Here is a 24,950-nt window from a genome sequence, read left to right on the forward strand (position 1 = left end):
CATCCCTTTCTCCTCCTGCCTTCAATTTTTCCCAGAATCAGCGTCTTTTGCAATGAGTCAGTTCTTCACATCAGATGGCCAAAATATTAGAGTTTCAGCTTCAGCATCAGTCCTTCCAATGAATATTCAGGACTGATTTCCTTTAGGATGGACTGGTTGGATGTTCCGGCAGTTCAAGGGACTCTCTCAAGAGTTTTCTCCACCACCACAGTTCAAAAGAATCAATTCTCTGGAGCTCAACTTTCTTCATGGTCCAACTCTCACATCCATACATGACTATTGGGAAAACCATAGCTTTGACTGCTGCTGCTAAGTCACTTCAGTCGTGTCTGACTCTGTGCGACCCCATGGACGGCAGCCCACCAGGCTCCCCTGTCCCTGGGATTCTCCAGGCAAGAACACTGGAGTGGGTTGCCATTTCCTTCTCCATAGCTTTGACTAGATGGACCTTTATTGGCAAAATAATATCTCTGCTTTTAAGTATGCTGTCTAGCTTGGTCATAACTTTTCTTCCAAGGAGCAAGCATCTTTTAATTTCATGGCTGCAGTCACCATCTACACTGATTTTGGAGCTCCCAAAAATAAAGTCTGTCACTGTTTCCATTGTTTCCTCATCTATTTGCCATAAAGTGGTGGGACCAGATGCCATGATCTTAGTTTTCTGAAGTTTTAGTTTAAAAGTTTAAGTTTTAAGACTAAGTTTTAGTTTTAAGTTTTCTGATCTTTAGTTTTAAGCCAACTTTTTCACTCTCCTCTTTGACTTTTATCAAGAGGCTCTTTAGTTCTTGTTTACTTTCTGCAATAAGGGTGGTGTCATCTGCATAGCTGAGGTTATTGATATTTCTCCCAGCAATCTTGATTCCAGCTTTTGCTTCATCCAGCCTGGCATTTCACATTATGTACTCTGCATTTTAGTGAAATAATCAGGATGACAATATACAGCCTCAATGTACTCCTTTTCCTATTTGGAACCAGTCTGTTGTTCCCTGTCCAGTTCTAACTGTTGCTCTCTGATCTGCATACAGATTTCTCAAGCAGCAGGTCAGGTGATCTGGTATTCCCATCTCTTTCAGAATTTTCACAGTTTGTTGTGATCCACACAGTCAAAGGCTTTGGCATAGTCAATAACGCAGAAGTAGATGTTTTTCTGGAACTCTCATGTTTTTCCAATGATCCAACAGATGTTGGCAATTTGATCTCTAGTTCCTCTGCCTTTTCTAGAGTCAGCTTGAACATCTGGAAGTTCATAGTTGATGTACTGTTGAAGCCTGGCTTGGAAAATTTTGAGCATTACTAGCGTATGAGATGAGTGCAATTATGCAGTAGTTTGAGCATTCTTTGGCTTTGCCTTTCTTTGGGATTAGAATGAAAACTGACCTTTTCCAGTCTTGTGGCCACTGCTGAGTTTTCCAAATTTGCTGGCATATTGACTGCAGCACTTTCACAATATCATCTTTTAGGATTTGAAATAGCTTAACTGGAATTCCTTCACCTTCACAAGCTTTGTTCGTAGTGATGCTAACCCACTTGACTTCACATTCCAGGATGTCTAACTCTAAGGTAGTGATCATACCATTGTGATTATCTGGGTTATGAAGATTTTCTTTGTATAGATTTTCTGTGTATTCCTGCCACCTCTTTTTAATATCTTCTGCTTCTGTTAGCTCCATACCATTTCTGTCCTTATTGTGCCCATTTTCACATGAACTGTTCCCTTGGTACCTCTAATTTTCTTGAAGAGATCTCTAGTCTTTCCCAGTCTGTTGTTTTCCTCTATTTCTTTGCCTTGATCACTGAGGAAGGCTTTCTTATCTCTCCTTGCTATTCTTTGGAACTTTGCATTCAAATGACTATCTTTCCTTTTCTCTTTTGCTTTTTACTTCTTTTTACAGCTATTTGTAAGGCCTCCTTTGACAGCCATTTTGCTTTTTTACATTTATTTTTCTTGGGGATGGTCTTCATCCTTGCTTTCTGTACAATGTCACAAACCTTAGTCCATAGTTCTTCAGGCACTCTGTCTATCAGATCTAATCCCTTGAATCCTTTTCTCATTTCCACTGTATATCATAATCGATAGATGGTATTTATGTATTACATTTAATTTTTTGATACCTTTTTGTTAAATCTGTGAAATATCAATTATTAATACCTTCTTTTAAAGGACAAAAAATGGAAGTTGTAGATATTATTTGACTTTTGCAAAGTCAGGCACTTAGTAAATGATAAAGACAGAAGCCTACTTTATATCTCCTTATTTTAAAAGTGGATTATTTTGTTGCTCTGCCCTGTTGGAGAAAGTTCCACAGTCTCCTCCAAAAAGTTTATTGAGGTTATAGCCAGTAGCAGTAATGTAGAAATAGTAGTAGTAGCAGTAACAGCAGCAAAAACTTCAATAGTATTGCTGCTGCTACTGCTGCTAAGTCGCTTCAGTTGTGTCTGACTCTGTGCGACTTGATAGATGGCAGCCCACCAGGCTCCCCCGTCCCTGGGATTCTCCAGGCAAGAACACTGGAGTGGGTTGCCATTTCCTTCTCCAATGCATGAAAGTGAAAAGTGAAAGTGAATTGCTCAGTCGTGTCCGACTCTTAGCGACACCATGGACTGCAGCCTACCAGGCTCCTCCATCTATGGGATTTTCCAGGCAAGAGTACTGGAGTGGGGTGCCATTGCCTTCTGCTTGCTACATGCTTAGAACTGTTCTATAGACTTTACATATAGGAATGTACTGGGAAAGGGGGTAATCATATTCCAAGCCCAATGTTTAGTTGATTCAGGTGTGGGTTTTGTTTACCTAAACACCTCTTTTACTCTTTTACCTTTCACAAATAGGACATGTAGTCACATATGTAATTTCCATGCATCACTGTCTTCTAGCCCCTTAAACATCTTTCGCTGTTTTATTTATGTGTGAAAAACAGTAGCAGCATGTTTTCGTTCCATATATATGCTTGTTTGCAAGCTGTTTTCCAGAGTCTGTTCTTAATAGTCAAGGACACAGATTTCATTTTCATGGCCATTATGCATCAATAATTTGAATCAGAAATATTATGTGTCATGGCTGCCTTGCGTTTCCTAAGCTGCTGTGTTAATGTTTTCTGCTTCAGACTGCTACGTGCTTATTACTGCCCAACGGTAACTGATTCCTGCTGAGCCAATGCATCTCTAAATAATTATCAAGGGTGTTAGTTACTGAGTTAATGATGAATGCTACTTTGAGCAGCAATGAAAGCTATAAAAAATAACCATGTACACATTTAAGAGTGGTGTAAAGTGTGCAAAATAGGAAAACTCAAAATTATATGAAGAATTACACGTTTCTGCAGAAATTGATTTCCTTCTTCAATCCACCTTGAAATTACTTCAACACCAACATATGCCAAATAAAATCACTTTTTCCAGTTTCCTTACAATCTCATGTAATCCTGTTTTACATACAAAATGTGTCTCCAAGAGTCTACTTATCCATGTATCTATAGGTGGCTAAGGTGGGGAGAGATGGTGGAATGTCCAGAAATGTTAGAGATGGGTTGTAGACTTAAAGGAGAAAATTAATTCACCTGAATAGTTTGAATAAATCTGATTGAAAAGTGATCAAGAAAAACTGAAATCACTGTGGGATGTAAATGCAAATATAAATGCTAAAGGCCACATCTCCCCTATTTTATATTATATTGGAGTGGTGTGCTATTTATTCTATTGCTTTCTGTTCATTAACATTTGTCAGTTTCCTGAACCTCAACTGAAACATTTGAAACAATGATTTTTATGTTTAAAAATAAGTAATTTTTGACTTACATCCATTCTGGAATAATGTAGAGAGATGAATCAGTAAACAGTAGTGATATGGGAAAGACTATTTAAAAATAAAGTGCAAGATCTGTCTGTAGTTGTAACTTACTTCTATATGAACATCCTGTGATTATCACTAGTAATTAATTTTTCATAATACTATGCATATTTACTGTTCCACTATCTAATTTTGTACAATTTCTTGCATATTCTCACTATCCATAATATATGGAAGCTTCACAAATCTGTATTTCCATGTTCCTTTGTTTGACTATTTCTAGAGAAAGATATAGGGCTTCCGTGGTGGCTCAGATGCTAAAGAATCTGCCTGCAATGCAGGAGACCTGGATTCAAGTTTGGGAAGATCTCCTCAAGAAGGGAATGGGTACCTACTCCCATATTCTTCCCTGGAGAATTCCATGGACTGAGGAGACTGGTACACTATAGTCCATGGGGTTGCAAACAGCTGGACACGGCTGAGCAACTAACACTTTACAGAGGAAAACATTTATGGTATAAACATTCAGAAGGGCCTGTGTTCACCTAAGGTAACTACAAAAAAGAAAAACACCCAAAAAACTAAAGAAAGGAGGCCTGAGCACAAACTTGAATAAATATGGATCCCCAAATTAATTTTTAAAAAGGAAGAATGTCTACACTTATCTCACCTTAGATATCAAAACTCTTCTCTTTATTATAGGAATAATAACATACTACATACCATAACAAAGCTTGTGAAGAACTTTCCTGTACATGATCTGAGTTAGTAGGCACTTAATGACAAAGACCAACTAATTAGTAGAAGCATTCCTTCCAGACTGATCATGTCAAACTTCATCATAAGAAGAAAAGGATGTCAAGGATGCACTTTCTCCAAAATAATCACCATTCTCTTATCATTTATTTCAAGGAATTGATTATACCTAATTATAATTTCCTCTATACAAATTCCTATAATTTGTGTAGATTTGTGGTGGTCCATCTTTAAGCACTGTTTTGGTAAAATATTCAGTAGACACAGGAAACATACAATTCATGGCAGCACCAGTTCTGTTAGAACTTCTGAGTACTTTCATAGAGTCTTTTTGCCTTTTTCTGTATTTGTACAGTTGTGATGACAATTCTTATATAATATTTCATATGATTTTTTAAACTTTATATTATGATATTTTCCTTAATAATGGTATACCTTTCATAATAATTGAAAGTCCTGCATGCAATCTATCTAATTAACGTATAACTATTTACATATCTGCTTCCATATGTAATGATGTAGATCTTTACATAAAAACAAAATCACTATTTTGTATTATTTTCTCAGTCTATAGTCTCAGAAATAGATCATTGAATTAGATTAACTGAATGTGTTTTTACTTGTGGTTTATAATTCCCAATACTTTTCAACAAATAGTTCTACTTTATTGTTCCTCAAGCAAAGTAACAGTGGACATATTTTCTGTATTTTCACTAGCATTAGGTATTAACCTTTTAAATCAGCCCTTCTTTCATAGATGTATTGTGATTATTTAGATTTACAATTTCTTTTATTCTAATGCATGTAAAGCTCAACATTCAGAAAACTAAGATCATGGCATCCGGTCCAATCACTTCATGGCAAGTAGATGGGGGAACAGTGGAAACAGGGGCTGACTTTATTTTTATGGGCTCCAAAATCACTGCGGATGGTGATTGCAGCCATGAAATTAAAAGATGCTTGCTCCTTGGAAGGAAAGTTATGACCAACTTAAACAGCATATTAAAAAGCAGAGATATTACTTTGCCAACAAAGGTCCATCTAGTCAAGGCTATGGTTTTTCCAGTAGTCATTATGGATGTGAGAGTTGGACTATAAAGAAAGCTGAACACCAAAGAATTGATGCTTTTGAACTGTGGTGTTGGAGAAGACTCTTGAGTCCCTTGGACTGCAAGGAGATCCAACCAGTCCACCCTAAAGGAGATTAGTCCTGGGTGTTCATTGAAGGGACTGATGTTGAAGCTGAAACTCCAATACTTTGGCCACCTGATGCAGAGAGCTGACTCATTTGAAAGACCCTGATGCTGCGAAAGATTGAGGGCATGAGGAGAAGGGGATGACAGAGGATGAGATGGTTGGATGTCATCACCAACACAATGGGTATGGGTTTGGGTGGACTCCAGGAGTTGGTGATGGACAGGGAGGCCTGGCGTACTGCGGTTCATGGGGTTGCAAAGAGTCAGACACAACAGAGCGACTGAAATGAACTGAACTGAACTGATGTATATTTACTCCTATGTTAATTGACAAGGAATGTTTTCATATCTGTGAATTGTCTATTTTCCCATTTCATCCATACATGGATTGGAGTATAGTGCTGTGAAAATAACACAAGCTTAGAAAGCTTGAATTTACTTTAATACCCCATTGCCTAGGTGGCCTCTAATAAATAACTTAGATTCTTTGATTGTCTCTTTGTCTGCAGGATGAAAATCAGTTCAGTTCAGTTCATTTCAGTTGCTCAGTCATGTCCGATTCTTTATGACCCCATAGACTGCAGCACACCAGACTCACCTGTCCATCACCAACTCTCAGAGCCTATTCAAATTCTTGTCCATTGCATCTGTGATGCCATCCAACCATCTTATTCTCTGTTGTCCCCTTCTCCTGCTTTCAATCTTTCCCAGCATCAGGGTCTTTTATCCACTTCATAAGGATGTATTGAAAGTTAAGCACTTAATACATAAACACCCAGCAAAACAACTAGCAGATACTCATCAAGTGTTAACTCCTTTTCTCTGATAAAATTTCTCCTGGACTTTACTTTTGTGACTACTAAAGGAACTATAATAATAACCAACAGATGACTTAACTATGTTAGGCAATTCATAATTAACTTTTATTTACCTCTGTTAATGGCTTTTTGGTCTTTTAGCATATTCTAAGTGTTAAAATACTCAACATTTAGCCTTTGGGAAAAGAGTGAATAGACATATTTTATGACTTTTTTACCGTTCAGATCAGATCAGATCAGTCGCTCAGTCATGTCCGACTCTTTGTGACCCCGTGAATCGCAGCACACCAGGCCTCCCTGTGCATCACCAACTCCCAGAGTTCACTCAAACTCATGTCCATCGAGTCAGTGATGCCATCCAGCATCTCATCCTCTGTCATCCCCTTCTCCTCTTGCCCCCAATCCCTCCCAGCATCAGAGTTTTTCCAATGAGTCAACTCTTTGCATGAGGTGGCCAAAGTACTGGAGTTTCAGCTTTAGTATCATTCCTTCCAAAGAAATCCCAGGGCTGATCTCCTACAGAATGGACTGGTTGGATCTCCTTGCAGTCCAAGGGACTCTCAAGAGTCTTCTCCAACACCACAGTTCAAAAGCATCAATTCTTCGGCACTCAGCCTTCTTCACAGTCCAACTCTCACATCCATACATGACCACAGGAAAAACCATAGCCTTGACTAGATGAACCTTTGTTGGCAAAGTAATGTCTCTGCTTTTCAATATGCTATCTAGATTAGCTAACATCATTTTAATATGTTAATAGGCCTAATGGAAATAGTAGCAATAGCTAAATTTGCAATAAATACAATGAAAGAGATAATATTAAGCAAGAGACAATTTACTAATTTGCCAATCATTGATGGGCATTAGTGGGTTGATGGATTTTTAAATATTAATAGACACCAAAACCATGAAAGGTGATATCTTGTGAAAAAATCAGACGGTTTGGTGGATTTATAAACTGGCTTCTTGCAGGCAGCTAGTTAACTGTAATCAAACTGAAGCTTTAAAATACTCAGGGTTAAAATGACAGGCACTAATTAATTTTCCAATTAGTTAAGGATTGATTCAGGATGTCATTCTTAAACTGCTCTGCCATTTAAAGAGCCAATCATTTATGTTGACAGAAGTTGCTTTGTGTTTAACATTTCCATTAGCCATGCAGTCTCACCCTATAGCTATCAATCATGGTAGTTTTGACCTAAGCCTGTCCTAAGTGAAGCAATGAATGGTTGGTCAGCCTCCATATATGTGTCATTCTTTTGAAGGGTAGGTGGTTTATATTAACAGCAATTTTCATCAAGCTCTAATTACCAAGAAAATTTTAGAGGAATATAGTTTTTAGATATTTGTGGAGTCCTGTGGGACAGGATGCTTATTAAGATGGACACCCAGCTTCTAGTGTGTAATTTTCAGGAAGAACCTCAAATCTCAAATTTTCTGTGTATATTTTTTATCATATAAATATGGAATATTAATATAGTCTCTACTTTGATAGATTATTTATTTTAAAATGTATGATATGTCGTAAGTCTGCTCTTAGCTTAGTATCTGGCACATAGTAATCTGTAATAGAATTACTGAATGAGTGATTGATTCCTGAATTATTTCTTTAAAATTAGTTTTCTTTAAAAACAAACTAACACAAAATGTGTAAAATATATGATTCTTTCTCATTTGTTATATAGACCTGTATCATCAAGTATCAACCATATCAAATTTTCTGTTTAAATTAAAGGCTGAGGTTACAATGTTTGTTTTATTTTGAGTTATTAATAATATATTACCTAAATATTATACAAATATACTTCAGGTGTTAGATTGCCTTTATAAAGCATTCTTTTAATTTGTGGGTGAGAGTAAAGGAATGACTGATGTTAATTTTGACTCCATTTTACAAAAGATATGAATGAAATTTCAAAAAAATGTGGCCATAACTCTCAAAATAATTCCAAATATTATATCCATTTTCTGCGGCCAGTGAAAGTATTGCAGCACTAGTAAATTAATATAATTTTGAAACAATATCTGTATAAAAGCCTTGTGTCAGATACTTGACTCTCTAAATATGACTATTAATTCCTCTAGATAGCATGTTATGATGAGGACAGGATACTACATATAATTCCCTCACTCTTTTTCCCTCCACCCAGAGAGGTAGTGTCTTACAGAAGCTAAAAGCCCAGACCCTGGAGCCAGATTGGCTCAGTTAAAAATCCAAGATCTGCTACTTAGTTCCTGTGTTATTTGGTTAAGTCACTTAAATTCCCTGTGTCTCAGTTTCTTCAATGATAAAATGGAAATAATAAAACTCATATCTCCTAGGTTCTGTGAGCACTAAAGATTCATTATGAGCATTATAAGGCTTTCCACAGAGGATTTTAAGAACCTTACTTGAATGCTGAGGTAGACATTATTTGCAACATCTGCCTGAGTCACAAAAACCCATCTTCCCACTGGCTTTTCTGGACAGTAATTTATGTGAGTTGCTCCACAACCTTCTGGCCTCTCTATATATGCCCAATGGAGGTGGGAATTTTACCTAAGCTGATCCAGTTGGATTCACTTTCTTTAAAATGTATGAATTGGTAGAGACAATGAAAGTGAGTAAATGTGGAGAAGGGAGGAGGGAGAGAAATAGAGATGGGAAAGGCAGGAAACACTACAAACAGATGAATTTTTCATGGGATAAGACCTGTAACATGCAAGTTTGTGTTTGTGAGATAGGCATATTCTGTTTTCCACATGTAGGCAAGATGAAGCAAGGTCATAGAAAGGAGCAGGAATAGGACAAAAAGGTAGCCTGACAAATTTAAATCTCTGGTTCCACACATACCTGAGATTTTTATTTCACATTTTCTTTTTCTGTTGATGCCAACAAGATTTGGCTTCTATTAAGAAAATTCTAACATAAACACAATTATATGAAGAAAAGTAAATAAAAATCAGGACTATCTACAATGGCAGATTGAATATAGGTTTAAAGTGAGCACATAGACATGCAATTCACTGTTTCAATGTAATCACTAAATTTGAGCCACAATTCAGTCTGAACTTCCTGGTCGCCAAGGGAACAAAAGGAAATCTGGTCAAATACATTGTTTATATTATACATAAAAAAAAGTGCGAATCACCTTTCTCATGTAAGTAACTGTTTTGATTTATGGGAAGTTTTTTTTCATGTAGGTAATAACTGGAATAATGTATTGAAGTGTCTTTAATAAATCTTTAAAATAAATGAAATGCTATGCTTTGTTTAAATGTTTTAGCCCTTTACTATAACTTGAGTATATAGTAAAGTAAGTTAACTGAATGAAAACATTTTAGGTTAATACAGTTCAACACATATTAGCAGTTGGCCTAAAGAATAAAATCTAGGGTAAACAGGAAGTGAATGTCCTGCATATACTATAAAAAATCTCCCACTAATATAAATTTTCTCAGATCAATATTCTAATAAAAGTGAAACATGAGACAATTTAATATTGTACAGTGTAGTATGCCTGAAATGCAGGTATTCTATATGGGAATATTGTACATCATACTGGTGACTAATTATCAAGTCTCACCAAGATTTTTACTGCCAGAATAACCATTTACAGTGGCAGGAAAATAAACAAAATTTCAAGGAAGAGATTTCTTTATGCAATTTTCACATAAACATCAACATTATCCATATAAGTACCTAGGTCATAAAACTGAGAATTATATTTTATTTTTTTAAGTTTTATTAATGTATAATTTACCTACATAAAATTTACTTATGTATTCACTATTGTAAGTGGCCCCCACTCCCGTACTTAGGTTTTGGCCATCATCATTTCTTATCTGCATCTTTGAGTGATCTTTCAGGTGACTTTCCTATCTGTAGCTTTGTCTTTCCCAATGTTACTTCCATACTACAAATATTATCAGTCATATTTGTAATAACAAGTCTTATTCTAATTACCCATTGCTACATCATAGACCACCCCAAAATTCAAGGCCTTAAATCAATAATTTACTTAGCTCATAAATCTTCAATTTTGTTAGGAACTAGAAGGAAGGACCCATCTCTCCTTCACACAGTACCAGTGGGACACTCAATTAAAGGCTCGAAAATAACTTCCAAAATGGTTCATTCACATGATTGGCAATTTGGTTATAGTTGGAAGCTCAGCTGAAGGTCAAAGGCTTTAATTCCTTCCCACATGGGGTTTTCTGAACTGCTTGGAGTTCCTTAAAGATGGTGGCTGGTTTATAAGAACATCTGTCCCCAGAGTCAAGAAGGAGACATTGCCTGGAAAGGCAAATACCTAGAAACTGGCACAGCCCTACTTATGTTATATTCTATTCTAGTGGTCAAGCAGTCATAGAATAATGTCAAAGAATGTGGGGCCATGTTTTAAAACTATCACAAGTAACATGTCACTTCTCTTCTTAAAATTCAGCAATATCCCTATATTATTTTCTTCAAGTATTTTGACCAAACAGGCAAGCACATTTCTTCATGGTCTTTATACAGTTTACCTCTGCAGCTTCATATCTTTCTGCTTCCATGTTTGACACTTAAGTTCTTTTTGATTCTTATAAATCTATACGTGGTGCCTGGCTTAGTGCATTTGTCATCCCTCTCAACTGTTGCATCGTTGCCTGTTTAACTCATACTCACTCTTCAAACCTCAGCTCAGGTGTCTATTCTTCTGGAAGCATTTTCATGACCTTTGTCTCTGCTCCCCCCTAACTCCTATGAAGTCTGAAATAGGTATCTCTCCTATGAAGCCTGTGTGTATAAATTCATAACATCTTTTATCATATTTTACTTCTTTGCTTACTTATTTGACCTTATTACTAAATTGTGTACCTCATAAAGACAGGTATCATGTCTCATTTGCATTGTATTCTCAAGGTTTTTTGAATAAGTGGAAACATGATCAAATGTATACACCATAGGATGCAAAAATTATTGATTTGCACATATATAAGACTGTTACATTTTATATTAAGCATGTACTTCTGAAGACCTTCCATAATTGAAAAAATAAATTATTCAAGACTAACTTTCAAATAAATATTTATATAAACCTGGGTTGATGTAGTCTCAGAGCACATAAATATACAATTATGATAGCAAGTTTACTTAAATACTTTTTAAGTGTTCTCATCATTATCTCTAATATTTTATAAAGTGTTTTCCCCTAAGTGAGCAGCAAGGTTTTTTTTTTTTTTTAACCTTGTTTTTATCACATTTAACATCTAATACACTGTTATTGATTGTGGGATAGGTTTTTCACACTAGCATTAGCAAGAGCACTTCATAAATGCTTGAATGATATCACTATAGGATGTAAAAAGACTTTCAATTATCATACATATGACTGTTAGAAAAAAAGCACAAAACCTACTAAAATCACTTTTACAAGTCCAATATTTACACTGTTGATCATCCTTATTCATGGATTCTGTATTAAGAATTCCCTTGCTATTTATAACCCTAAAACTAATCCTTGTAAGAATAGGTTTTCCTGGATCCTTTGTAGACATTTGTACATACAAAGTGGTAGAAAACTCCAGTCACCTTATGGTCCGTATTCTACTGAAGTCACACAAGGTAATGATCTGCCTTCTTGCAGCTCCTGAGCATTGTTGAAATGTATTTAGTGTGAAGGCTGTGATGTGTCCTATGGAGAAAATAAATTTTGTTCAGGCATGAGTTAAAGTGCTGTTGGTCATGAATTCAAAGTTAATGAATCAACAATATATTAAATAAAGTGTCATAACACAGCAATACTCATAAAACAAGGTTAGTATTGTTTGGTTGATGAAATGTTGTGACCAGCAGCTCACAGGAAACTAATCCTTTATTTCCTCTGTGAGTAATGATTCTAATATTTGCTTATTCAGTGTTTGTGGTGACTATTATTGAATATTACTACAACACATAGTAATTCACCGTATAACCAAAATATGGTTCTTGGGATGCTGGTAAAATTTGAGATTATTTCTCCTTAATCTATAAAACACTTTGCCAAGTTCTGTAGCTAAAACATGACTAATCTATCCCCTGGCCTACCAGTTTTAAAATTAATACTTGATAATTCTGTCTAGTTCACAATGCTTCCCATTTTGTACATAAAGCAGGAGGCTATTAATATTACATATGATATTTCAACAATACCACATGATTTCAAATATAGGAAATACGACTAACAAAGTTTTTTTAAAGTTCAGACATTTTTATTAACTCAAATTATTTTTGTAGTTCCAAAGAAACCATGATTTTCTCAATAAGGGCTGCTTGAAGAAGGCTTTCTATATTATTTGATGTAAGCAAACATTTGCCAAATGGAGTTGATAATTGATGTGAGTTTTAAAATTTTAAATGCAGCTTATTTCTTAAACTAAAATAATATATCTGCAATAATACAAACTAAAGTATTGAATTTGATAAAGTACTAAATCTGGTTTGTTATGAGCAAAAATGTTGGTATATTACATTTTGGAGTGTAATAACGCTACTAAAATCTTTTCAGGATAATTTGGGGATGCAGGTGGAATTATGTGACCCTTAATAAAATGAAAATGAGTTCTACATAGGTGTGTTTGACTGACATATGCTGTACTGATAGTACACCACAGAGATAGAGATATACAATAATGTTGTGTGTGCTGTGTGTGCTAAGTCAATTCAGTTGTGTCTGACTCTGTGTCACCCCATGAACTATAGCCCACCAGGCTCCTCTGTCCATGGGATTCTCCAGCAAGAATACTGGAGTGGGTTGCCCTGCCTTCTTCCAGGGGATCTTCCTGACCAGGGAATTAACCCATGTCTCTTACATCTAACGCCTTGGCAGATGGTTGCTTTACCTGGGATAACCTCTGATGCTACCTGGGAAACTGATAATGGTTGCTTTACCTGGGATAACCACTGATGCCACCTCAGACCTCAATGTTATACATCACTAGATATTAATTCTTATAAATCATGATAAAATTTCTGATTGGGATTTCCTAAATCACAGAAAACTAGCCAATCTGATCATATGGACCACAGACGGTCTAACTCAATGAAATTAAGCCATGCTGTGTGGGGCCACCCAGGATGAACAGGTCATGGTGGAGAGGTCTGACAGAATGTGGTTCCCTGGAGAAGGGAATGGCAAACCACTTCAGTATTCTTGCTTTGAGAACCCCATGAACAGTATGAAAAGGCAAAATGATAGGAAACTGAAAGAAGAACTCCCCAGATCGGTAGGTGCCCAATATGCTAACTAGAGATCAGTAGAAAAATAACTCCAGAAAGAATGAAGGGATGGAGCCGAAGCAAAAACAACACCCAGTTGTGGATGGGACTGGTGATAGAAGCAAGATCCAATGCTGTAAAGAACAATATTGCACAGAACCTGGAATGTTAGGTCCATGAATCAAGGCAAATTGGAAGTGGTCAAACAGGAGATGGCAAGAGTGAACGTCGGCATTCTAGGAATCAGTGAACTAAGATGGACTGGAATGGGTGAATTTAGCTCAGATGATCATTGTATCTACTACTATGGGCAGGAATCCCATAGAAGAAATGGAGTAGCCATCATGGTCAACAAAAGAGTCCAAAATGCAGTACTTGGATGCAGTCTCAAAAATGACAGAATGATCTCTGTTCGTTTCCAAGGCAAAGCATTCAATATCACAGTAATCCAAGCCTATGCTTCAACCAGTAATGCTGAAGAAACTTGTGAATATTGTAAAGCACTGTAGAAGTTAAAGATTCTTTCATTCAATAAAAATATTAGTTCCTAATTAAAAAAAAATGAAGTTGAATTGTTCTATGAAGACCTCCAAGACCTTTTAGAACTAACACCCAAAACAGATGTCCTTTTCATTGTAGGGACTGGAATGCAAAAGTAGGAAGTCAAGAAACACCTGGCTGCTGCTGCTGCTAAGTTACTTCAGTCGTGTCCAACTCTGTGAGACCCCATAGATGGCAGCCCTCCAGGCTCCCCTGTCCCTGGGGTTCTCCAGACAAGAACACTGGAGTGGGTTGCTATTTCCTCCTCCAATGCATGAAAGTGAATAGTGAAATTGAAGTCGCTCAGTTGTATCTGACTCTTAGTGACCCCATGGACTGCAGCCTACCAGGCTCCTCCATCCATGGGATTTTCCAGGCAAGAAACACCTGGTGTAACAGGCCAATTTGGCCTTGGAATATGGAATGAAACAGGGCAAAGGCTAATAGAGTTTTGCCAAGAGAACACACTGGTCATAGCAAACACCCTTTTCCAACAACACAAGACAAGACTCTACACATGGACATCACCAAATGGTCAACACCTAAATCAGATTGATTATATTCTTTGCAGATGAAGATGGAGAAGCTCTATAGAGTCAGCAAAAACAAGACCAGGAGCTGACTGTGGCTCAGATCATGAATTCCTTATTGCCAAATTCAGGCTTAAATTGAAGAAGGTAGGGAAAACCACTAGACCATTCAGGTATGACCTAAATCAAATCCCTTATGATTATACAGTGGAAGTGAGAAACAGATTTAAGGGACTAGATGTGATAGACAGAGTGCCTGATGAACTATGGATGGAGGTTCAAGCACTGTACAGGAGACAGGGATCAAGACCATCCCCATGGAAAAGAAATGTAAAAAAGCAAAATGGCTGTCTAGGGAGGCCTTACAAATAGCTGTGAAAAGAAGAGAAGTGAAAAGCAAAGGAAAAAAGGAAAGATATTCCCATTTGAATGCAGAGTTCCAAAAAATAGCAAGGAGAGATAAGAAAGCCTTCTTCAGCGATCAATGCAAATAAAGAGGAAAACAACAGAATGGGAAAGACTAGAGATCTCTTCAAGAAAATTGGACATACCAAGGGAACATTTAGTGCAAAGATGGACTCGATAAAGGACAGAAATGGTATGGATCTAACAGAAGCAGAGTATATTAAGAAGATGTGTCAAAAATAAACAGAAGAATTGTACAAAAAAGTTCTTCACAACCAAGATAATCATGATAGTGGGATCATTCACACAGAGCCAGACATCCTGGAATGTGAAGTCAAGTGGGCCTTAGAAAGCATCACTACAAACAAAGCTAGTGAGGGTGATGCAATCCCAGTTGAGCTATTTCAAATCCTGAAAGATGATGCTGTGAAAGTGCTGCACTCAATATGCCAGCAAATTTGGAAAACTCAGCAGTGGCCAACAGACAGGAAAAGGTTCAGTCTTCATTCCCATCCCAAAGAAAGGCAATGCCAAAGAATGCTCAAACTACCACACAATTGCAGTCATCTCACACGCTAGTAAAGTAATGCTCAAAATTCTCCAAGCCAGGATTCAGCAATACGTGAACTGTGAACTTCCAGATGTTCAAGCAGAGGAACCAGAGATCAAATTGCTAACATCTGCTGGATCATCAAAAAAGCAAGAGAGTTCCAGAAAAACATCTATTTCTACTTTATTGACTATGCCAAAGCCTTTGACTGTGTGGATCACAATAAACTGTGGGAAATCCTGAAAGAGATGGGAATACCAGACCACCTGATGTGCCTATGTGCAACCTATATGCAGGTCAGGAAGCAACAGTTAAAACTGGACTTGGAACGACAGACTGGTTCGAAATAGGAAAAGGAGTACGTCAAGGCTGTATATTGTCACCCTGATTATTTAACTTATATGCAAAGTACATCATGAGAAACGCTGGGCTGTAAGAAGCACAAACTGGAATCAAGATTGCTGGGAGAATTATGCAAATGACATCACCCTTATGGCAGAAAGTGAACAAGAACTAAAAAGCCTCTTGAGGAAAGTGAAAGAGGAGAGTGAAAAAGTTGACTTAAAGCTCAACATTCAGAAAACGAAGATCATGGCATCTAGTCCCATCACTTCATAGCAGATAGATGGGGAAACAGTGGAAACAGTGTCAGACTTTAATTTTTTGGTTTCCAATATCACTGAAGATGGTGATTGCAGCCATGAAATTAGAAGATGCTTACTCCTTGGAAGGAAAGCTATGAACAACCAAGATAGCATATTCAAAAGCAGAGACATTACTTTGCCAACAAAAGTCCATCTAGTCAAGGCTATGGTTTTCCCGTGGTCATGTATGCATGTGACAGTTGGACTGTTAAGAAAGCTGAGCACCAAAGAATTGATGCTTTTGAACTGTGGTGTTGAAGAAGACTTCTTGAGAGTCCCTTGGGCTGCAAGGAGATCCGACCAGTCCATCCTAAAGGAGATCAGTCCTGGGTGTTCATTGGAAGGATTGATCCTAAGCTGAAACTCCAATACTCTGGCCACCTCATGTGAAGAGTTGGCTCATTGGAAAAGACCCTGATGCTGGGAGGGATTGGGGGCAGAAGGAGAAGGGGATGACCGAGGATGAGATGGCTGGATGCCATCACCAACTCTATGGATATGAATTTGAGTAGACTCTGGGAGTTGGTGATGGACAGGGAGGCCTGGAGTGCTGCGATTCCTGGGGTCACAGAGTCGGACACGAATGAGCGACTGAACTGACTGAAATGCCTTTGGGCATGCTTTGCTCTCTATGTAAGAGCAACAATTATTCTGTCTCTACTCTGAGACTTAGACTGGAAATGGTCATGTAGATTTGAAGGGAACTGAAGTGTACTGCCACTGCACTGCTGCAAAAGATACTTTTCTGTCCTTTTTATAATAATGTTACAGTGAATTCAGCACATGAGAACGAATACTTGATAGAAGTACTTGATTTGAATATTTAAAATCTCTTTGAGATATATTCCAGGCAGACATAATTACTTTTATCAAGCAGGGATCGTTAAGCTTAGACTGGGAAAACTTTGAAAAATACATTCAGGAGCTCTAAATATAAAACTATAATAACTGAAATTATTTAAAAATATTCTGTTTGGAATTCTTTCAAAGTCTTTAAAACAGACTTATTTTGAAGAACTCTGGTTATTTTTGGAGTCAATCAAATATGAGAAAGATTTCAAAATTATGGAGAATTGTTTCCTAATATATTTCATGGCATTTGGTCTAGTCTTATAAGTTCTAGTTTATCCTGTGATGCTTCTATAGGGTGTGCCACTGAAGTTCCCTTTACAGTAAACCTTAATGATTATACCCCAATATTTCATCTCTGTTAAACCATAAAATACAGTCCATAGGAATTACATTAAAGCTATCTACTGGCATACTTAAATCCACCATTAAACAGAAACACAGAAATTTACCCAGGCCTGATTCCCTTTTAATATATTAAAGTAATGAAAAGATTCCCTAACTTATGGAAAGAGGGCTAACTTCTCCTCAGTGTATAGCAAAGGGAAACAACAAAGTGAGAGAACATACTAGATATTTTTTCTGGTCAATATAGTAGAATTTTCTTTCAGTCAATATAAGTACATTAATTTGGAAGACATGTTATTGGTATCGGGAACAGGGAGACAAGATATGTGGTTTCTAGACATTGAAAATACTGTAAGGCATAAACTTGTGTTCCTGTGTCACTCTCCAACTCCTTAAGACTACAAACAAAAGTCGTAAATCTACAGTTTTTTCAGATAAAAGAAAGTATCTACTAACTAGCTAATCACAATGAGTATAATAAAACCATGGAATTAGTCTGGCTTTCATCTGATAAAATACTTCAGAAAGGCCAGTGATGCTTTTAATGAGTGGCCTTGAGCAATTCATTTAACATGTTTCAGCCTCCATTTTACTCTTCTCTAATCTAAAAGATTAAGATGCATCTACTTCCCAGCAGTGTTGAGGCTTAATTTCATTTGATTCAAAAGCCTCTGGGCTTTTTACATGATCATCCGTGTTTGGTTTCAGAAAGTTCTGAACTGTCAAAATTAGTCATACAAAAGTGATGTCATAGAGTACATCCTTTGCTAAAAGCTCTGATTCCTATATTTTAATTTAAACTTTATGTTGTGATAGGTGCTTAAATATCTTTAGCAATATATACATATGTCACATATCTCTTTTGATATAGGCAACCCTAAGAAACTCTTCAGGATTAATATGGTCTTTGCACTAGCTTGAATTGTAATTCAACCCACAATGAGAGAAACATCAATGATTTCAATCCCCTTTTGTCAAAGTCCTTGGGCATTACCTGTGAAGAACAAATTCTCAAATATACTTGACCACATATAAGAGAATATGTAATGTGCTGTGTCATTTCTGAACATAGCTTTCATTCAATCTCATTAGAGTGACTAAACATGACATGTATAATCAATATCATCAGACAACAGGGTGAAAAAAGCAGTGTGGTACAGACATTATAATTACAGAAAACTGTTAGACTGAGAAAAATCTGCATAACTCTTTTTAATCAGCAATGATCTATGCAAACAACAATGGATTACATATTAATTTACTTCAATGAAGCTGAAAATATACTTTTGACTTCAGCACAAGTAGACTATAAATCCCTTTCTCCTAAACTGTTATGCGTTATGCAGTGCATGTTTGTTACCCTTCCCTGCCCCCCTCGCCCGCCCCCCGCAGCGAGTCATATGTTGAAGTCCTAAACCTCCATGTAAGGGTAGTTAGAGACAGGGCTTTTGAGAGATATTAATTAGAGTTAGATGAGATCGTGAGCGTGAAGCACTCATGATGAGTTTAGAAGTCATATGAATGCACAGTGAAATGATAGCTGTCTATAAGCCAAGAGAAGAATTCAAAATGAAACCTACCTTACCAGTACCTTCCAAAGGAGTAAAAAATTACAGAATTGAAGTAACTCTAGTTCTGCATTTTCCTCTTTACAATTACTTTGCTATCATTGTTTACTTAAAACTAGTGTGTAAATATAGGAATAGGTAGCCTCACAAGAGTTGGAGTCACAACCTACACCTGAATTGAACTCAATGATTTTAAATCATTAGGTAATGAGTCTAAATAAATACTCATAGCTGAGTCTGTGTGTTGGAGGCTGGCTATATAACTGGAAATTTGGAAAACTAACATGACACAAAAGGAGTATTTCTAAAATAACAAATGATTTTTAAATTCTTAATTTGATGTCTATATCAAAAAATTTTAGTGGTAATCATAGTAATTGTTGAGAACATAAAGATGTCTGTAGAGGAGCACTTTATATGTTACATTTAGAATTGACAGTGCAGAGTGCACTGGTTTAAAAAAATATAATTTTAGCAGATTTTATATTTTTTAAAATTTTCTACATGCAATACAGCCCTTTTATACTTACAGTTGGTTCTCAGTTTTTTAAAATTATAATTAGGTAATATAAATAAGTACATAGTATAGTGTCATTGGTCACTACTATATATTATTATTAAACTATTATCATTGATAAGAACATTCTTGTACAAAACAGTTTCTACATGTGTAATTTTTCTTTTTGATTACTTTCTAAAATCAAAATTTTGGTACATGAAATTTCTAATATGTAGTAATGCTCCCAGAAAAATCATATGAGCAGGAATAGTGGAAATTATCCTTGAAGAATCTTTGCTAAACATTGCAAGTGAAAACAGTCATTCATTTGGTTTACTTTGTTTTTTCCTATTTGGTTACTGGTGGGATTTTAAAAAATACATTTATTGACTTGTTATATTACTTATTTTGAAATTTTATTTTTAATGTCTTTTCCAGCTTTTCTGTTTGGATACTATTCTTTTATTTATTTTGTATAGTGATTAATCTGTAGTGATCTTTATTAGGACTAGTAACAACTTGCTTGTCTTTGAGGCAAGTTATGGAATTTTTAAAGACTTTGCTCTTTGAGTCTGAACTGAAATGGTGAAATGGTGATTCAATAACAGTCTATGGTAAAACATGTACTTGTAATAATTGTAGACATGTTATGAGACTTGCTAAGAAAATGGCCCCAGATAATTCTGTTAACTAAAATTTGTCCCAAAGAGATAGTGGAATAGCATGTATTGGTAGTATTATAGTAAAATGAAGATGAAAGTTTCTTAGGTGATGGTAAAGATTTTAGTTTTGTACTTGTTAAGATGAATGGACATAAAGAAGGACCTCGATCTAGTTGATATCTAGCAGATTAACTCCAGAGTAATAATGGTTAAGTGAGTGGAAAAACTTCTATAACAAGTCAGATAGAGAATAGGCTCATAAAACCTCTGACATCTGGGCAAATTGTAGTATTTTTGTCATCTCTCACTTTCTGCATTCAGTTGTAGTTTCTTGTTTTTATGTCTGTTTCTTCCTTCTCCCCAAGTTATTATGATCTGTTACACATTCATGATTTGGAATTTCCCCAAGAGCTATAATAAAGTAATTGATCAATAATGTTGAAAAATTGAATAAGTAATCTAATTCCAGGTCCACTGCTCTTCCAAATGAACCTTGTTACTTTCTATGATTACAAGGGCATTGGGTGTTCTTTTGCTGATCTAGGGTTCAAAGGTGCTGGGAACAGCAAAGAAAAGTCACAGCAACATCAGTTTGGCCACAGATGCTGCCTAATGGTGTGTTAAAACTCTGCAGTGAAGAATAACTTGCTGACATGATGCCTCCTGAAGGGACACACAAATGCTGACTCCTTTGTTTTTTAATTGGTCAGTTGTGTCCTATAAAATTTGGCATGAGAAATACTCTGCCCTTTCAGGTTGCTCTGGACATAAAAATCCCTAACCAAGCAAAAATGCTCATGTGTGATTGAACGCATCTCTTCCCTTTAGCGGAATAATGTACTTTGCCTTTTGAAGTGGTATTTAATGTTCTGTTTGGTAAACACATACCAAGGTGATCCTTTGGTCAGCTAGACCAATGAGATTACTGCTTTGCATATAGGAAAGTGAACAGTCAGATAATCTGAGAAACACAGGGAATACGAAGAGAGGAGCAATCAATATTCTGTTGGCACATGAATTCTAAGTGAAATATCTTATTTGGAGAAATTAAAATAAGAGCCAATGTTAAAAATAAACTAAAGTATACAGCCAACCAGCCTAGAAACAGGAAATTCTCAGAGTTTACAAAGACTAAGGAAGCCCTTCTGATCTAAGGGGTAAGCTGTTAATGAAATTCAGTATAGATATGTTGTAATGACTGCAATTTATATATATATATTCATGCAACAAATACTAAGCCTACAGTGTCAAAGCATACTATAGATTATAAAATGAACACCTAATGAAAACATATGTTTTTTCTAACATCAGGCTTTAGAACAAATCCAATACATAAGGAAAAGAAAATAAACCATTTATTGATGGATTAAAACATGGAATTTAAGGCTATAATACTCTTTTATCTATTTTAAAGATAAAAACGGAGATTTAGACAAACCTGTTATGTAATAAAGCTTCCAGGAGGTAGAAGACATGAAAGTTTAACCCTGGTATTAATATTAGCTAATGGTCTTAACTATGTTTCATTTCTTGTACCAGGATTTAAACCTAGTTCTCACCTCTGTCTCATGGTAGAACAGCTGAGATAATTAACTAGAATACAAAAAAATATACAAATTACTGTGACATAAGGAAAGCTATAATCAATTCAACCATAAAAAAAAGTTAGAAGGAGAGAGGGTTCCCTTTGGCCATGGCCTTATAACCAACATGAGATTTGAACAACTTTGGAAGATGGGTATAATTACAGTTGATAAAGATGGGGCGAAATTCTCTTTAGGCAGAAGGACAAACAGGAAAGGCAGAAACCCAAAGAATAGGACTTACCATTGAATGTCAATTAACTTATATGCAGAGTACATCATGAGAAACGCTGGGCTGGAAGAAGCACAAGCTGGAATCAAGATTGCCGGGAAAAATATCAATAACCTCAGATATGCAGATGACACCACCCTTATGGCAGAAAGTGAAGAGGAACTCAAAAGCCTCTTGATGAAAGTGAAAGAGGAGAGTGAAAAAGTTGGCTTAAAGCTCAATATTCAGAAAACTAAGATCATTGCATCTGGTCCCATCACTTCATGGGAGATAGACGGGGAAACAGTGGAAACAGTGTCAGACTTTATATTTTTGGGCTCCCAAATCACTGCAGATGGTGATTGCACCCATGAGATTAAAAGACGCTTACTCCTTGGAAGGAAAGTTCTGACCAACCTAGATAGCATATTAAAAAGCAGAGACATTACTTTGCCAACAAAGGTCCATCTAGTCAAGGCAATGGTTTTTCCAGTAGTCATGTATGTATGTGAGAGTTGGACTGTGAAGAAAGCTGAGCGCCGAAGAATTGATGCTTTTGAACTGTAGCATTGGATACAACTGTTGAGTGTCCCATGGACTGCAAGGAGATCCAACCAGTCCATTCTGAAGGAGATCAGCCCTGGGATTTCTTTGGAAGGAATGATGCTAAAGCTGAAACTCTAATACTTTGGCCACCTCATACAAAGAGTTGACTCATTGGAAAAGACCCTGATGCTGCGAGGGATTGGGGCCAGGAGGAAAAGGGGACGACAGAGGATGAGATGGCTGGATGGCATCACTGACTCGGTGGACATGGGTTTGAGTGAACTCCGAGAGTTGGTGATGGACAGGGAGGCCTGGCGTGCTGCAATTCATGGGGTCGCAAAGAGTCAGACACGACTGAGCGACTGAACTAAACTGAACTGAATGCAGTTGTCCTAGAAAAATGAGGAATGAAGTAGATAAAGTATGCAGAGCTTTGAATTCCTGTGGAGAAAGGCAAAAAGTTATTCTGTGCATATTTGAAAATTTCTCACATTGGGAATATCATACTCCGAAGACTTCTGTAGGAAGATTAATTTGACAATAGAATGCAATGTAGATGAGAATTGGGAGATGCCAGAGGCAAAGTTACCAAACAGACATTCTTACAAGGACACCAGTTTGAAATATGTACAATAATATGAAAAGCCCTATGGGAAAGAGAAAGTAATTAGAATTGAAAGCCTACTATGGACCAGCACTCTACTGGGTATCCCAGATGATTAAATACATTATATCATTTACATGTCATTATCCCTCTATTATGGTGGGATTTCCTGATGCTCAGACAATAAAGAATCTGCCTGCAATACGGGAGACCTGGTTTGATCCCTGGGTCGGGAAGATGCCCTGGAGAAGGAAATGGCAACACACTCTAGTAGTCTTGCCTGGAAAATCCCATGGATGGAGGAGCCTGGCGAGCTACAGTCCATAGGGTCGCAAAGAGCCGGACATGACTCTGCTTTCAATTTCAAGGTGGTTTCAGTTGCAGCTGATGAAACTATTCTTAGAAATCTTGAATATGGGAAGTCAGTTTCTCTTATACACAGTGGCTGATTGTGATATCTGTCTAGTCAGAGATGTTGGGGTCAGGAAGGAGTTTCAATCAACGGTAAAATAATAGTGATGAAAATAATAGCACAGATGCTGTGTTGAATGCCTTAATCTCATATATGTTTCACTACAATCCTAAGAAATATGTATTATTTAAAAAATGTTTATACTTATTATTCAAATTAGAGAATAGAAACCAGTTTGGCATTTTATCGGGAAGGGATTTGATAGACTATACCTGGCACGGAGCGAGGCAGCCTCCAAGGAGGCGCTGCTCGATGCGTCGGGGACCCTCCTGCTGCTGGCGCCCGCCCCTCGCAACCGCGACTCAGAGGCGTTCGTGCAGCGGCTGCTCTGACTGCGTGGTCGCGGCTGTCTGAGCCACGTGAGCCTGGGCCTCTGCTCGCTGGTGTACGAGGTGCCCTTCGATGCCCAGGCCAGCCTCTACCAGGCTCGCTGTTGGTATCTGCAGCCCTGCGGGACGAACTTCTCGGACCGGATTCTGGATGTGGGCTTCGTGGGCCGCTGGTGGGTGCTGGGGGCCCGGATGCGTGACTGTGACATCAATGACGACGAGTTCCTGCACCTGCAGGCTCACCTGCACATCGTCGGGCCCCACCAGCTGCACTCGGAGGCCAATGAGCGGCTTTTCGACGAGAAATATAAGCCCGTGGTGCTCACCGACGACCAGGTGGACCAGGCGCTGTGGGAGGACCAGGTTTTGCAGAAGGAGAAGAAGGACCAGCTCGTCCTGAGCCAGGCTGACTCTCTGCTGCCGTCGGAGGCCGCGAGATGAAATTAAGACCCCCAGCAGAATGCTGGCCCGGGAATGTACAGTTGGTGCGTGTGAGCCTCAGACGCAGAGTGGTGGAAGTAAATTATTTGCAGCGTTCTCTCCCTGGGTTTTCACAAAATCGGGGGCCTCCCTCTCACCTGCTTGCTGTGAGCAGACGGCTCATTGAGAGCCTCCCTGGTCTAGGAGTTGGGGAGAGCAGAGAGACGTGCCATGTCGTCTTTATCACTGCCAGAGTTGGTAAGGAACTTTAGTCGGAAATAAGCCTTTTTCACTGGGCTGCACGGTTCTCCTGACTAGGGTAACTTGCAGATTTTCGTTTTAAAATTTGACCTAAAAGGTTTATTCTCTATTTCCATGAGGGACGTGTATTTTTAAATTCAGTTTTAAGTAATT

At 37.4% G+C, this 24,950-nt stretch overlaps 1 pseudogene; it reads left to right on the top strand.

Annotated features, from left to right (window-relative positions):
* Positions 1 to 18,975: 18,975 nt before the first annotated feature.
* On the top strand, positions 18,976 to 24,642 carry LOC102395645 (annotated as a pseudogene).
* Positions 24,643 to 24,950: the final 308 nt, after the last annotated feature.

This window comes from Bubalus bubalis, chromosome 7, assembly GCF_019923935.1.
Source record: "Bubalus bubalis isolate 160015118507 breed Murrah chromosome 7, NDDB_SH_1, whole genome shotgun sequence".
In the NCBI taxonomy this organism is placed as follows: domain Eukaryota; kingdom Metazoa; phylum Chordata; class Mammalia; order Artiodactyla; family Bovidae; genus Bubalus; species Bubalus bubalis.